This window comes from Mizuhopecten yessoensis, unplaced genomic scaffold (genome assembly GCF_002113885.1).
Source record: "Mizuhopecten yessoensis strain PY_sf001 unplaced genomic scaffold, ASM211388v2 scaffold1429, whole genome shotgun sequence".
NCBI lineage: Eukaryota > Metazoa > Mollusca > Bivalvia > Pectinida > Pectinidae > Mizuhopecten > Mizuhopecten yessoensis.
Genome location: NW_018404042.1, coordinates 721,176 through 737,644, shown reverse-complemented (window position 1 = coordinate 737,644; position 16,469 = coordinate 721,176). Strand labels below are relative to the sequence as shown.

Sequence of the window (16,469 nt, the reverse complement as noted above, 5' to 3'; positions counted from 1 at the left end):
CATAATTTTCGTCGAAGCTTACACAGACACACCTTCTAGAATAAGGAGTTGCGTAAAGTGCATCAAACATAAATTTGAATTGCAAAATTACATTTTGATCATAAAGAATAATTGCCCAGATGTCGGACCTTAAAATAATGTCCAATGAAACTATTTCTACGAGTGTCCAAACACTCATCAATTTTGTTTTGAGTAAGATAATAGAATCATCCCCGATTTCAAATCAAGAGCAATTTCATAACCTGTATTGTTGTATTGAGGTGTTCCGAATCCCTCCATATTCAATATGACTTATTGAACCAAATGAATAACATGTTACATTTCTTTGTCAAACATTTTTTTTACATTTTCTCTAAAAGTATTTAAACGAATGAATCACTATTTAATCTTCGAATATGGCATTGTAACGTTGTATCCAAAACTCATTAAATATTGATTTAGAAACGTTAACAAAATAAGAATTCTTTACTTACCATTATCGATACCTTCTTAAGTGCTCGCTGTTGGTCGTATTTCGGCAAAGTTGTTTTGTGTATAGAACTTCTCACGGCGTCAAGGTTCCTTTTCCTCTCGGTAAGGAATACTTCTTTAAAAGATTCTCCCAGGAGGGTCACAGTGGTCTTTGAAAAAAGATTACTTTTATTAGTTGTGCCTTAGTAACAATCACAGCCAAATCAAGAGTTTTCGAGTCAGTCCTTGACTATGCACTGTATGTGTTTGTTTTCCGTGACACGACGCGGAAACGTTGGAGTGGACGGGATTGACATTGATCCATACAATGTTGTAAAGTGACAATGAGATCCGGGTGTAAAACATGTATAAAAAGTGCTCCTGTGCCAAGTTTAAATTCCTAAAATCCAACGTATTTTCCTTTAAATATATAGTCATCCTCCTGACACAGTTTTTGTATTTGCTGTTAGAACCAGTAGTGATTCTGTTAATATCAGTGCTGGTTTAGTATTGATTTAAATTAAATCAAGCTCATTCTGTTTGAAAATCATATTTTCCATTTCAAACGCATTTTTGTTTTTAAAATAATGTCAAACGCCAACAGTCCACGTTTGTCTTCGCTGTCTCTACATCATTTGCACTACAGATGTAAACAATCCGTGTAGCCCCTAATGTAAGCTGATCCAAACGTACTGGACAGCGCTGTAAACTCCAGAGTCGCTACTCACTGCAGTATGTGTGTTCCGGGTGAAGTAAACAGTCACTGTAAAACAACGAAAACATATATCGCAGTCGTATATATTCTCACCAACTTTCTGCCAAAAGTGCATGTCTCGATTCCTATAATAACTTTATGCGACTGTGATACGTTCAACAAACAGATTCAAATATATTTAAGTTAAAATATTCCTATCCTTTTTTTCTCGTTATTTTTAAGAATGCATACAAACAGCAGGCACACTAGTGTAGAACATTAGCGTCCTGACCAACGACTCGTTTGGAATTTGGTAACAATAGAAGTCGTTGTTGAAACGCACAATAAGGAGCGTTAACAAGTCTTCAGTGTCATTGTCTTCCTCCGACACAGAAAGTGACAACACTTGTATCCGGTTACACAGATCGGTGCACTCTTTGTTGTTTTTCGTAACTTCAATTCAGGCTGATAATACCCTTAAATGATATATTGATTGTGCACCAAACAACCCTGATCTGTTACATTCAGAGTTGTATATACTATCTTCGACTTCAAAGGTCGTATATGATGTTAAAGTAATTTAAGCTGAAATATCAACAATGTAGGTACGTAATTTAGACCTACCTGAGATTTTCTCGCCTGGGAGATTATATTTCACCATAACCTTTCTCCTGATAGACAAAACACAATAGGTGTTGATACAAGGGATATCTGGTTCTTAATTGTTATACTTACGTACGTAAAGATATGTTATTCCGTCTAGAACACATACTGAAACTGTGGCTTGGTGAAGTAAAAATCGTTTGTCCTGTTCAAACTATTCTGTCCTGGGAATACATATACCATTGTCCTCATCAAGAAGTCACGCTGTCCCTAAACAATGCAATAAAGAAAGGTCGATTGCTGTTTTTCGAATCGTTTTTTTCCCAGACACACTCTCATTGGTTAACACAAATCATTAGCGTTTTGTGACAGGTGTGATAATGACTTTTATTTCATTTGAAGGTCATTTTAGTAGATAGTCCATTGGAACCTGTTTTCGCAACCTTGGATAAATCATAGTAGTTCAACATTTTATCCTGTACATGGAACTATGAATATGACGTCATAGTTAGCACAACTCACACGCTAACTAACCTGTATTGTATTGTTTAGTTCTGTATCCGGTTATAACATCTCACGGTCTCCAGGAACACAGATATTCCAAGAACACATGCAGCTCTCGTTATAATCCTCCGGACGCCCCGCTTATCAATGGAGCACACATTGATGAAGAGGATTATAATGAATCAATATGATCATTGGCCATGTTGATTGCACAGTGTAATGTTAGGACAGTACAACACGCTCTAACACTAATTAATATCGATACATGGTGTGTAATTTGATGTTTATTGTTTAAGTATAGTGTGTTTATTGAATATCAATCAGCTACTTCCGGTTCTCTTGGGTGCAAAATTGTGTCCGAGTCGATTTATTGACAGAACACATTTATAGGTTCCGGTTCATCCCCCTTGGTTACTCGGCTGTTTCCATTATGCCAATAGCTGTTGTAACTAAGGTTTCACAATACTTAATAACACCGTAACTGATGTTTTGTCAATAACTAAGGCTCGGTCACACAAACGCTCTTGTTCAACCTTGATCATAACCACTGCTAAAAAGACAATACTGTATAAGACTGACAGTGATTTCAAAGTTATTTATTAATTTGTTAAACGATTTAACAGAGAAAGCGACCCATATATAAACTCAACATAAAAATGCAATTGTGTACCATTCAGAATTAATAATGATCTTTAATAACGAAAATATTGTTCGTAACCTATTTATCGTTCTGCTTAAGCATAAAAGACCGTTACCATTTGAAAACAAAATCCCCATTCCCTAAATTCATAATTAAAATCAACGTTAGTTCATTGCAGACATAACATGTATGTATATTTATGTGTTTAACTAACGGTGTTGAAATAATGGAAGAGTAGGTTGAAAAAACATGCATATTTGCATCCAATGACAGTGTGTCGTGGAATCAGCTGCCAGCCTGGCAATATTTTCTTTCCAAGAAATGTTTCAAAGTATTTTGCACAGTTTTGGATTATGTTAAAAACAGAAAGGGTGAACCTATCCATTGTTTCCTTAAACATGTTATGTTCACCTAAGACCGAAATTTAGTCCTCAAAATTAAGAAGCGAATCGTTTGCGAATAATGTAGTGTACTGTTTCTGGCATTGAAAGTTGTGGAAGTAAATATCGATAAAGTGTTATTCTATGTAAGTGCGTAGGAGAATTTAACAACAAAATCAACCGGTCATAATCAGATAAACAGGCCGGTGTTTCGTAACTGAAAAGTAACCGAGAGGGGTGATTCATTTCACAGTCCAGAAAGCAATAAATTAAATTTTACACATATCTATTTCGCGCTTTAGCAGTTCACCCGCACTGAGTATGAACAAAACCCGATTGTAGCTACAGCACCTGACTAAAGTTGAACTATCGACATCGTAACCATAACAAAAAACATAATCCGTTTACCGATAGACGAATAACATGCCATATGACAACCTTAGGTAGGTTGAGATTTAGGCATGCAATCCTATATCTCATACATATATTCCGTCTTTGCATATTGCAGTTATCTTCCCTTGTGAGCAGGTATTGATTGTTACGTCATTGGTTTGTGTGAGGAAATTACGTCGTTTTCTCAAAACTTGATGACGTTCCTCTCACAAACCAATGACGTAACACTCAATACCTGCTCACAAGAGAAGATAACTCTGCAATACGAAAAGACGGAATATCACGTCTCATTGCAAAAACCTGCTCAAATGCAGGAGTATGAAGATAGGAATTTTTTATGGACGCCATCATGGTTGTATTTGGAAATAGGTCCGTGAAATGCTCGTTAATATCCTAGTGATTTCGTTGTCACTACCCTGATTCTTTATTTGAGAACGTGACATTACTAAGATGAAACAGATGAACATAATGGGTGTCAACGATAAAGCAGATGACGCTAACACTTCTGGACCACCTGGTCACGGCATCGAGAAACAATCTTAGACTTTAGGTTTTGCTTAACTAATAACAGTATTGTTAATTAGACATTTTTTGTTCATAACATTACGGTCAATTAAAATGTTTAAGTTCATAACATTACGGTCAATTAACCTGTTTAGGTTCATAACATTACGGTCAATTAACCTGCTTAGGTTCATAACATTACGGCCAATTAACCTGCTTAGGTTCATAACATAACTGTAAACTTGGATTTTCTAAAAATGAAATGAATAATCTCAAAAAAAGTTCCGCTTTAGTGGGATCTCAGCAATCGTTTTGAAGGTTATTTTTACTATTGAAATACATAAATAATAATTCGTACTGCGGTGAAAAGTAACAATTTTGTTACAATAACAAAAATATCGGTTTTCCTACTGGAAAAAAAATAATCTCATACCTTTTTCCTTTGCTCTTGACCTGCTTGGTTGTAGTGTTGTTTAGGACCCTCGGTTCAATTTCTGTTTCGGACGGTCCCCCGTTGGTTATAATGTGATGCTGTACCAAGTCGGGTGTCTGTCTGACGACTGTTCATATCCGTCCTGTGATCTTTTCTCCACATGAAATACAGAAACAGAAGATCTATTTTTGTTGTAACAAGAGACTTACTCACCTATCTACCACATGTACTTAAACCATATATCGAGTGTTAACGACTGTCAGTCCCCTCGTATACCGAACAACACTCGGAGGTAATTGAATACAAAAGATATAAATGTGCGTGTAATATTGATTTTATGGCGTTACCTTATATTTAACTAAGCTAATACGGGAAATGTCATCGGTTTGTCGGTACCTCTGTCCCGCCGAGAAACCTGTGCCGTGAGGTAGACAGATATAATGTGATTGATACGTCCTAAGTACTTACCTGTGTCAAAATGACAAAATAAGACATAGTCATTATCTCAATCACGAAACAGGATTAAGAATTAGCGTGTATTGTACAAAACAGTTATAATTGGATATATCCGGACGGGTATCGTTGCACAGATAATTTTATGATTTGAAGATTTTTTTCTCTATACAGGTTACCGAGAACGTTGTATTTTAATAGATGTATATTTGAAAGTTTTTCAATAGACCAATGAATAATGTTAAGATTATAATAGACATATGGATGTTTTATAGTAAAATATTATACATATGGATGTTTTATAGTAAAATATAATACATGTCATATGGATGTTTTATAGTGTTTTATAGACATATGGAGATTATATAGCATCTTAATAGACAGTGTAATATTGAATCATATTTGAATAGATTTATGCATGCATGTATTTCATAAGTACATTGAGTATTTTAATAGACAAATCGATATTTCATAATAGTATTAAAGACATTTTGACATTTTATGGTATTTTGATAGACACGATGACATTTCTTAGTACAGTTAAGCCTCGTTATACTGCCAACATTTGTCCAGATAAAATTTGGCGTAGTGAAGAGGTTTATGGATAAGTTAGGGAAAATGTATAAAGCGATTCTTATGAGTAAGACATGTTGACATTTTATAGTGTTTCAATAGACATGTTGACATTTTATAGTGTTTCAATAGACATGTTGACATTTTATAGTGTTTCAATAGACATGTTGACATTTTATAGTGTTTCAATAGACATGTTGACATTTTATAGTGTTTCAATAGACATGTTGACATTTTATAGTGTTTCAATAGACATGTTGACATTTTATAGTGTTTCAATAGACATGTTGACATTTTATAGTGTTTCAATAGACATGTTGACATTTTATAGTGTTTCAATAGACATGTTGACATTTTATAGTGTTTCAATAGACATGTTGACATTTTATAGTGTTTCAATAGACATGTTGACATTTTATAGTGTTTCAATAGACATGTTGACATTTTTATTTATTTTTATAGACAGTTAGCTGTGCTATAGTATTTTGCTAGACATGTTTACATTTTACTTTATTTCAATAGACATATGAAGATTTTGTTTTATTTTTGTAGACAAATTGATATTTTATAGTATCTGAATTGACACACTGATCTCCTATGGTATTTTTAATGAACACAAGGATATTTTATAGTAGTGTAATAGACATGTTTATGGTTCATAACATTAATATGTTATCAAGCGAAATTAAGGATAAAAAACATGCTTTATCAGGAAATACAAACTACATGAAAGGTCCCTTCTTGAAAATTTTAATGTATCACTACAGCAGAGGTATTCGCCAAGCACTGGCCGCAAGTCGGATATTTTTCTCTTGGTACTCCGGTTATCCCCCACCTCCAAAATCTGGCACGTCCTTAAATGGCCACAGCTTTGAATTGACATAAAGCACAAACCAAATCAAACCAAGTCACTACCGAAACATATTAGTGAGACTTACTAAACCTGAATTATGCCTATCAGAGTATTAAATACTGAGGACTGTTTGTATGCTGGTAACTTGTCTAATGTAAGTAACAACACTTAAAGCAACAACTGCACTGCTATTTGAATCGAGAATACTAAATAATATCAAAGGACATGATAGCGTGTTGTATACACGTGGATATTATAGTGTTAGCGTAATAACACTAGTCAAGGTCTGCTCTGTCATATATCTAGTTAAATATCTCTTAAATTGACGTTTCGGGGTATTTATATAACATTTCATTCACTTGGTGGGGGTAATCATCACATTCCTTTCGCTCGTTATGTATAGGTAACCAGTAGACGGCACTAGATAGAGACACGGTAGATAAAGCAGGTTACCTTATGAGTATAATTTTGTCATCGTGGAATCTATGTTTTATGAGTTATACTGTCAGGAGATGTTTAAAATTTAGGTGTTATAGTGACTTCCTGGTTTGTGTCGTATCACCCCTGAACCTGTTCTCAAGCTTAAACTCCGATACCATGCCCAAGCAAAATTTCTTTGCCGATTATAGATAATAATAATTTAATAATAATAATAGTTCTCATTTTGTCAATAAAATACGAATAAACTTTTGACTATTTGACCGTGCTGTCTCACATATCTGAATACCATTTTCAAGCTGTAGACTTGACTATTTGCCCGTGTTGTCTCACAAATCTGAATTTCCTTACGTTGCCTACCTTAGTGTTAGTCATTTTATGGTAACTGCATATATTTTAAAACTTCGAAGGTGTAATCGCTTGTTTGTGTTTAACGTTTATGTTTCCATTCGTTATTTTGTCGGTGACAATCCGATATTTTGACGATGTTTAGGTCCTGCTGTGGTTGCATATCTAGCCAATCCCGGCATTGCAGCCACAACCACGAGTTTCATATGCAATAACGATCCATTGTTTCGTACCAACACTAAAGCTGGAAACAAAGGTTGTATTGATTGTTAAATTGAATATGTTTGTGATCGAGTTGCACCGCCTTTACTAACAAGTCAGTTTAAACAGTTGTTACTGACATTGTGTAACAACAGTATGGCAAACGTAATCAATACAAACGTTGTTCGTACCACCCCGAGAGCGACATGTTTGAAGTAATTGACATAAACGACTTCATGTGCCCATTTTTGTTTGTTTATTTTCTCCGTTAATTGCGTGAATATTTTAGGTTAAGTAATACCTTTGTTAGTAAGGATAGGATTTTTGTTTCAACAGTGGTGACTATTCTGACTCCGAGATTAATTGAAAGCCAGACTTCTTGAAAATAAAGTTTGTTTTCAGTGTTTAATACAGTGGAGTTTGTATGTGACTGAAACAAGGATAAAGTTATACAAGCGATACATGTACATCATACGTGTACCGTATATATATATAGGTTTCGTAATTAATAACGACAGAACGATTCAACCGAAAACAACCCTTCGTTGGATACGTAGTACTTAAATAGATATACAGTGAAAAACCTCGATATAATGCCCCTCGTTTCATTTACCACCTCGTCCACCGCCAACACATTTCAATGTTGTTGTTTTTTCTTTTCTTTTTTTAAGAAATCCTTTATACATTTTCATTAATTAATCCCTAAACTCATTTGTAACGTTAAAATGTCTCTTGATAAATAGTAGCAGTGTATCGGGTTTTTATTGTATGAGCAAAGAAGTGATAACGACAGTACAGACAAAGGAATTAGTCAAATTTTCTTTTCATATTTATCTATTTATGTTCGATGTTGTTCTCCCAACTTCAGTGGAGTTTTTTTATATACACAGATCTTTTTCATAACTACAGTACTAAGTAGTCCGTGTTTGCAAAACGTTTTTATCAACCATACATATTTACGTTCAATGCAAGCACATGAAGGATTGTGTTTAATCAATTATTTCTCTCTTGGTTTTCAACCACGTGTCAGCATTGGCACATTGGAGTCGGATTTCAACTATCGAGTTAATCAATGAATTTTACAAGGGGCTCTGGGTTCAGGTATACAGACGTACGAGAGTATAGCGTTCGTATATGATGTCTGATTCTAAACAAAATGATACTATTCATAGCATCAAATGAAAAGCAAGCATAAAATAGCGCAGACATGTATGTACGAAATGTTCCTGGTTTCGGCTCGTTGACATGCGTTTGGCTCTATACAGATATACTGTTACGGTGAACATAATAGTTTGCTTCATTGGGGTTTAATTTATATAACCACTTACCTGTACAAATTATATAAATAGCCAGCGTTTGGGTAATTGACATTGACTCATAACAATTTAAAGTAATTTAATGTCTTCTCTACAAACGTATCAATCACACTGTCGGGATTTTCGTGTTTCTGTCAGTATCACAAGCGTTGAGCTAGTTCGTTTTCGATCGCTAGGTAAATAATCAGAGGTGTCACTTTTCTGATAATTGATCACACGAAAAAGAGGTTTTGGGAAGTGTATAATATACCACCAGTGATGTTAAGTGTCGAAAAAATCATTTGAACACACACAGAAAATAATTTTTAAAATACTGACCTTTCAAACTTTTCATAATATTAACCTGTTGAATACATGGAAATTCACATAAAACTTGCATGCCACCTTTTGAGTATACGATATGTCACATCTTTGAAGTTTGTATATATTTGCCACTACAGTTATTTCAACATTTGATGAACATCTCTTTTATTTAAAGAATTAATTCAATTATAGTGGTATATTTTTAAAGACCCCTTCTAATAGACTTCTGATCAAAGAAATCTTGAAAAGTTCAAAAACTTATTTCTAAAAACATATTTGCCAAGACACATGCATTTAGGAGATATCCCTCATTCCACATTTCCATTGAGGGAGAAAGTGCGGGAAGCACGACTGAAACTGCTTGCCTCAATATATCTCTCCCTTTTTACATATCAAAATAACTCTTAAAAACATTCATTTGATTCAGACACACCTGATTTGATCACTACACACACGCTCCAGTAACTAGGAGATCATTTGACCACAGGATGTATATTTTGACTTTGTGTGAGTTTAGACTTGAATGAGGGAGTTTCGAGGGAGATTGGTAAATTTCGGTCAAAATGAGGGAGTCTCCATCCTAAATGAGGGAGTCTCCATCCTAAATGAGGGAGTCTCCCTCCTAATGAGGGAGGGTTGACAGCTATGCACATGTTTCAACATCTAGTAAACACCCATTCTACATTTTGTATTTATAGAATGAACTTGATGCCTCTGACCGTAGGGTCTCTGTCGTCAGTACCGGCTGGGCTGGTCCTTTGATTATCTTTATATATGTTATATTTTGAAGAATTATTTGTTTGTCCTAGGGTTTTTAATGGACGTGTTTTACAGTATTTTAAAAAAGACATTGACGTATTTCATCATACGGATGAACTCAAAAGGCCATTTAAACTAAGATACCTTAAAAAATATACAAACCCGATCTCGATAAAGTCGGTAAATGAATATGTGACGAGGGATGTACTTTAAATGCTGCCTTTAATATAATTGTTCTATTGATAGATTAACACTATTGACAATAGTGAGATTTTAAATGCCAATAACTTAAGTAAACATATCCTGTATTGTTAAACCAGGCGTTGTTTGATTGGTACGCCCAGTACAGATTTTGTCTTTAAGGTGTTGAATAGATTTTTCAATAACTATTTAGGCAGATATTCTCCTTAAACAGTTCAGTTAAAACGTTTGCAAATTGACAATTTCAAGATGATAATAGCGTTGTTGTATATTAATAACAGACTATAAAAAGGATTGACTCTAGATTTATTGGAAGAACATAAAAGATGATGACGCTGATCATCGATTTGACTAGAACCAATGTTAATAGCCCTTCTATGTATCGTTTTCGACTTTTCAAAAAAAAACATAAAGTTGTGTATTGATTAAAATGTTTCATTCATTGCAAAATTATGTAATCAATACAATGGTTCAGTACACTATTAAACCTGGAATGTGTTTATCGATCGATTTGTTTTGGAATGTTTCTTTAGTAATTCCAAACTCTATTACAATGATATAAATTATGAAAGTGCAGTCTAAAGGAATGTGGTTCGATATCACATTTAAAACGTTTTATTATGTATATTAATGAAAAACGGTCTACACAAATATCGATTTAACACATTGAAGTATGTTATACCTAGGTACAAAATATTTGTATAATTAACACAGGAATAATAATAATAATAACGTGTTTAGTAGGTTAGTTGTTAGCTAAACACCAAAATACGGTATTGAAGGACCATATTCTACAGCGACAAAAGCTTAACAAAGCCAGTCTCCTCCCAGGCCCCTAACAGGACTCAGACATGTATAGGCCTTACATGGTAGGTGTTCATCTAAAATATAATACAAATGTTAAGAGTTTTACATTTTCATGTTATTCAATTTTTATTCCGAACAGCTAAATAAGAAAATAACTTGAAATAAATGTAAATAAATTTGTTCTCAAATGCAAACAAAAATACATCTTTTCACAAATATGATGATCGTTCCCTTTAGAAGAAATATATTTTCATATTTTCTTAATATTTTTATTCAGAATTCTGAATAAAACAAATTTTTAAAAGTAAACTGTAATTGCCTTTTACCCATAAATTGTTTAAAGCAACTTATCTTTAACTTAGATCTATGCAATACTTGAAATAACTAACACTGTTCACGTAGTTGCATCATATAGGCAAAAATAAATCTGATAAATTTCATATCAAATCATGAAAGAAACGTCCCCAGTGTAAAAGGTCCCCAGTGTAAAAGGCTAACAACGACAACGAAAAGCCAGACAATTTGTAATAACGTTAAAAAAAACTTTATCCGTATTTTGAAGATCGTTTTAATTACGGAACATCAGGTTACATACACCTGGACGCATTGAATCTTTCCATGCTTTTGTACCTGGTCAGGCATATGTACCGGTGTGTATATATATAGGCTAATTGATTCACAATCGAACGTGTCTCAGCGAGGCTCTGACAAATCAACCCTGGATTATCTTAGAGTACTGGGGCTATATCAGGCATGACAGGTTGAGCAGGGTTAAGTCACATAGAGACGAAGGACTAGAGGTAGGTGAGATTTTAATGGTGATCTTATGTGGTCGGTATCTATATATAATAGCTAGTCGTCTGTAACACCGGCAGACAGTACTGAAGCAGATCAAATCTAACAGGGAGAAGGAATTGTTCGCTGCACCATGTCATATTTGTGGATTATATCACGACTGAAGAGGTAGGAAATACTATTCTGTATCATGTTTTGAGAAAATACTAGGCATTTACCGTCAGAGAGAACGATTGGGCAGAGGAAGGAGAGAAAGAGGGAGAGAGAGGGGGGGGGGGGGGGGGGGGGGGGGGGGGATAGATATCACCGATAGAGAGAAAGCTAAGAGATGGGTTAGAGGATAGTGATTTCTTCACTGTAATTTACAAAACGCGCTACTTAATAGTAAACTTAATTCATTACCTTGATCAATACTCACAGTAAAATATAACCATAATGCAGATTAGCAATTTACAACACTGGCCATCCGACATGAAACCATGTTTTTAATGATTCTTTGTATATTCAAACAGCTTTTGAGATTTCTTTTCTGTGTATCGACGAACCTGGTTCATGGGATAATGATGTTTCTTGAAGTCAAAATTGTGTCCAAGTGTTATAATGATGTGTTATAGTATTTTATGATAATGGTATTGATGATGTGGTATTTTTTTTATTGATGATGTGGTATTTTTTTTTATTGATGATGTGGTATTTTTTTTATTGATGATGTGGTATTTTGTGTTATGATGATGTGGTATATTGTGTTATGATGATGTGGTATATCGTGTTATGATAATGTGGTATATTGTGTATTGATGATGTGGTATATTGTGTTATGATGATGTGGTATATTGTGTTATGATGATGTGGTTTATTGTGTTCTGATGATGTGGTATATTGTGTAATGATGATGTGGTATATTGTGTTATGATGATGTGGTATATTGTGTTATGATGATGTGGTATATTGTGTTCTGATGATACGGTATATTGTGTTATGATGATGTGGTTAATTGTGTTATGATGATGTGGTATATTGTGTTATGCTGATGTCGTATATTTCAAATTGACTATGTTGTTGATTGTGTATTTATTGATGAGGTATATTTGTATTTACGATATGTTATGTTCATTAATTTTACTTCATTAATTTCACGCAAAGATGAAGTGCTAATTGATATGCTATTATTTAATGTTTTGATATTAATATATATATATAATTGTGTCACTGTCTTTGTAAAACGATAGCTTCCTATATCATACATTTCATGAAAATTTCCTTTCTTGATAGTAACAGCCTTGCTTTTCTTACCTACGGTGTCAACATGCCGTGGTTGATTCCGTATCTGGAGCTTGCTCCGAATCTCATTTACGTAGTGGATTTCAATTGCTGATGGTTAACGTAACAGAAACAGGGTTTCAAGAGTTGCAAGTTCATGAAGACGATATCCAAGTATCGTTTTCCTTGTGTGATATGATATGAAGTTGGTTGGGTTTTTTTATTATTCCCATTAGAGTTCCTTGTTGTTTTGTTGTCACTACCCCGATTCTAGCTTTGAGGGCATGACAGTCCGTGGATCTGGCCTATAGTTTACACGGCGGGTATCTGTCGTTTAAGAAGCAGAAGATATTTGCTCTTCCAGATGAAATGCCCCTTTTCTAGGGGCTTCCTGCAAATCTTATCGTTGATCTTATTTTGCCCTAGATTTATCACCACTCCGGTATTCTCTTGTTGTTTTGTTATTCATACAATAAAATCATAGAAATAGGAAAGCACTGGAATCGTACAAACAATAATTATCCACTAGTCCTCATTTGTATATTTCCAATTGAAGATTTAGGAATTAACCACAAATTGCAATGTTGTAACCTTTATAATGCATTTGCATGAAACGGTTTATTTTTTATTTTTAGTCTATCTGTGGGTTTTTTTCATTTCTGTTTAATTTTTAATTAGAAAATGTTTACCTCCTAGACGTAGGTTAGGGCCACACCCCTTTTTATCGTATTACACAGCTGAGCTTATAACGTAATGTTTGACACGTTCCTTTAAAGCTCTCATGGTGGTGATGCTTTCATCTTGACTTAACAACTGGGATATATCAATCTTCTGCAGCCAATTAATTATATTTTTTTATGTTTTAAGAAAAGTAAACTATTAGAGCACACATCTGAGTAACAAATGTTCCCTCGGATTAATAACAAGCGCGATCTTACTTTTATCATTATTTATTTATGATTTATGAATATAATAATAAAGGCAGGCCTCAAACATTGTTTAAGGGATTTGTAGATTGTATAAGGAAGTAGGCCACTTCTACCACATTACACTTTGACTAATAAGACAGAAGGTCTACATTAGTCGAGTATAGCTACAGTGTATAAGACAACCCTACAGTGTATAAGACAACCCTACAGTGTATAAGACAACCCTACAGTGTATAAGACAACCCTACAGTGTATAAGACAACCCTACAGTGTATAAGACAACCCTACAGTGTATAAGACAACCCTACAGTGTATAAGACAACCCTACAGTGTATAAGACAACCCTACAGTGTATAAGACAACCCTACAGTGTATAAGACAACCCTACAGTGTATAAGACAACCCTACAGTGTATAAGACAACCCTACAGTGTATAAGACAACCCTACAGTGTATAAGACAACCCTACAGACAACCCTGCAGTGTATAAGACAATCCTACAGCTTATAAGACAACACTACAGTGTATAAGACAACCCTCCAGTGTATAAGACAACCCTACAGTGTATAGGACAACACTACAGTGTATACGACAACCCTACAGTGTATAAGATAACCCTACATCATATAAGACAACCATACAGTGTATAAGACAACCCTACAGTGTATAAAACCACCCTACAGTGTATAAGACAACCCTACAGTGTATAAGACACCCCTACAGTGTATAAGACAACCCTGCAGTGTATAAGACAATCCTACAGATAACCCTACAGTGTATAAGACAACCCTACAGTGTATAAGACAACCCTACAGTGTATAGGACAACACTACAGTGTATAAGACAACCCTAAAGTGTATAGGACAACCTGTATAGGACAACCCTACAGTGTATAAGACAACCCTACAGTGTATAGGACAACCCCACAGTGTATAGGACAACCCTACAGTGTATAGGACAACCCTACAGTGTATAAGCCAATCCTACAGTGTATAGGACAACCCTACAGTGTATAAGAAAACCATATAATGTATAGGACAACCCTACAGTGTATACGACAACCCTACAGCGTATAAGACAACCCTACAGTGTATAAGACAACCCTAAAGTGTATAGGACAACCTGTATAGGACAACCCTACAGTGTAAAAGACAATCCTACAGTGTATAAGACAACGATATAGTGTAAAGGACAACCCTACAATGTATAGGACAACCATACAGTGTATAAGACAACCCTACAGTGTATAAGACAACCCTACAGTGTATACGACAACCCTACCGACAACCCTACAGTGTATAAGACAAACCTACAGTGTATAAGACAACACTACAGTGTGTAAGACAGCCCTACAGTGTATAAGACAGCCCTACAGTGTATAAGACAACCCTACAGTGTATAAGACAGCCCTACAGTGTATAAGACAACCCTTCGGTGTATAAGACAACCCTACAGCGTATAAGACAACCCTACAGTGTATAAGACAACCCTACAGTGTATAATACCACCCTACAGTGTATAAGACAACCCTACAGTGTATAGGACAACCATACCGTGTATAAGACAGCCCTGCAGTGTATAAGACAACCCTACAGTGTATAGGACAATCCTACAGTGTATAAGACAACCCTACAGTGTATAAGACAACCCTACAGTGTATAAGACAACCCTGCAGTGTATAAGACAACCCTACAGTGTATAAGACAACCCTACAGTGTATAGGACAACCCTTCAGTGTATAAGACAATCATACAGTGTATAAGACAGGTTTCACTACGTAATACGTCAGAATTCCACCTACCAACGGTTTATGGCAGTAGGTCTAAACATGCAGCACCTCCATACATATTCACTGTTGTATAAGGCTCAAGTCTGTTTACGGCAGAAGGCTGTTAAATCTAGAAGGTTATATAAGACTGAAGTCTGTTAAAGAATAAAAAACGTTTGTATAAGGCGTTTGGCAATAAAAGGCAGATACACTATACATGTATCGAGAACAATGCTATAAAAGGCAGAAAAAGGCAGAAAAGGCCGCAAGCCTACACCGAACAAGTTGACATTATAAGACAGTAGACATACACAGTAAAAGTTGACATTATAAGACAGTAGACATACACAGTAAAAGTTGACATTATAAGACAGTAAACATACACCGAACAAGTTGACATTACAAGACAGTAGACCTACACCGTACAGGTTGACATTATAAGACAGTAGACATACACCGAACAAGTTGACATTACAAGACAGTAGACCTACACAGTAAAAGTTGACATTATAAGACAGTAGACATACACCGAACAAGTTGACATTACAAGACAGTAGACCTACACCGTACAAGTTGACATGATAAGACAGTAGACATACACAGTACAAGTTGACATTGTAAGACAGTAGACCTACATCGTACAAGTTGACATTATAAGACCGTAGACCTACACAGTACAAGTTGACATTACAAGACAGTAGACCTACACCGTACACGTTGACATGATAAGACAGTAGACATACACAGTACAAGTATACATTATAAGACAGTAGACCTACACAGTACAAGCATACATTAAAAGACAGTAGACCTACACAGTACAGGTTGACATTATAACACAGTAGACGTAAACAGTACAGGTTGA

The 16,469-nt window shown here is 35.0% G+C and overlaps 2 protein-coding genes across 8 annotated transcripts in view; one reads left to right on the top strand and one right to left on the bottom strand.

Annotated features, from left to right (window-relative positions):
- LOC110462217 overlaps window positions 1-5,032 on the bottom strand; it is a 37,516-nt gene extending 32,484 nt beyond the window's left edge. Inside the window, exons 1-4 of one of the 5 annotated variants that reach the window (XM_021516090.1) lie at window positions 4,949-5,032; window positions 4,602-4,750; window positions 1,880-2,017; window positions 474-1,213 (exon numbers count right to left, since the gene is read on the bottom strand). The gene's annotated coding sequence lies outside the window, so the exon portion shown is untranslated. Of the gene's footprint in view, window positions 1-473; window positions 1,214-1,768; window positions 1,791-1,879; window positions 2,018-2,281; window positions 2,392-4,601; window positions 4,905-4,948 lie in introns of those variants that run through there. The other 4 variants (XM_021516099.1, XM_021516106.1, XM_021516082.1 and 1 more) reach the window with 4 other exon arrangements.
- Window positions 1-16,469, top strand: part of LOC110462204 — a 29,756-nt gene that overhangs the window by 5,108 nt on the left and 8,179 nt on the right. The window contains exon 1 of one of the 3 annotated variants that reach the window (XM_021516069.1): window positions 11,570-11,653. The exons of 1 other annotated variant lie outside the window; for it this stretch is intronic. The gene's annotated coding sequence lies outside the window, so the exon portion shown is untranslated. Of the gene's footprint in view, window positions 1-11,569; window positions 11,817-16,469 lie in introns of those variants that run through there. One more of the 3 variants, XM_021516053.1, reaches the window with a different exon arrangement.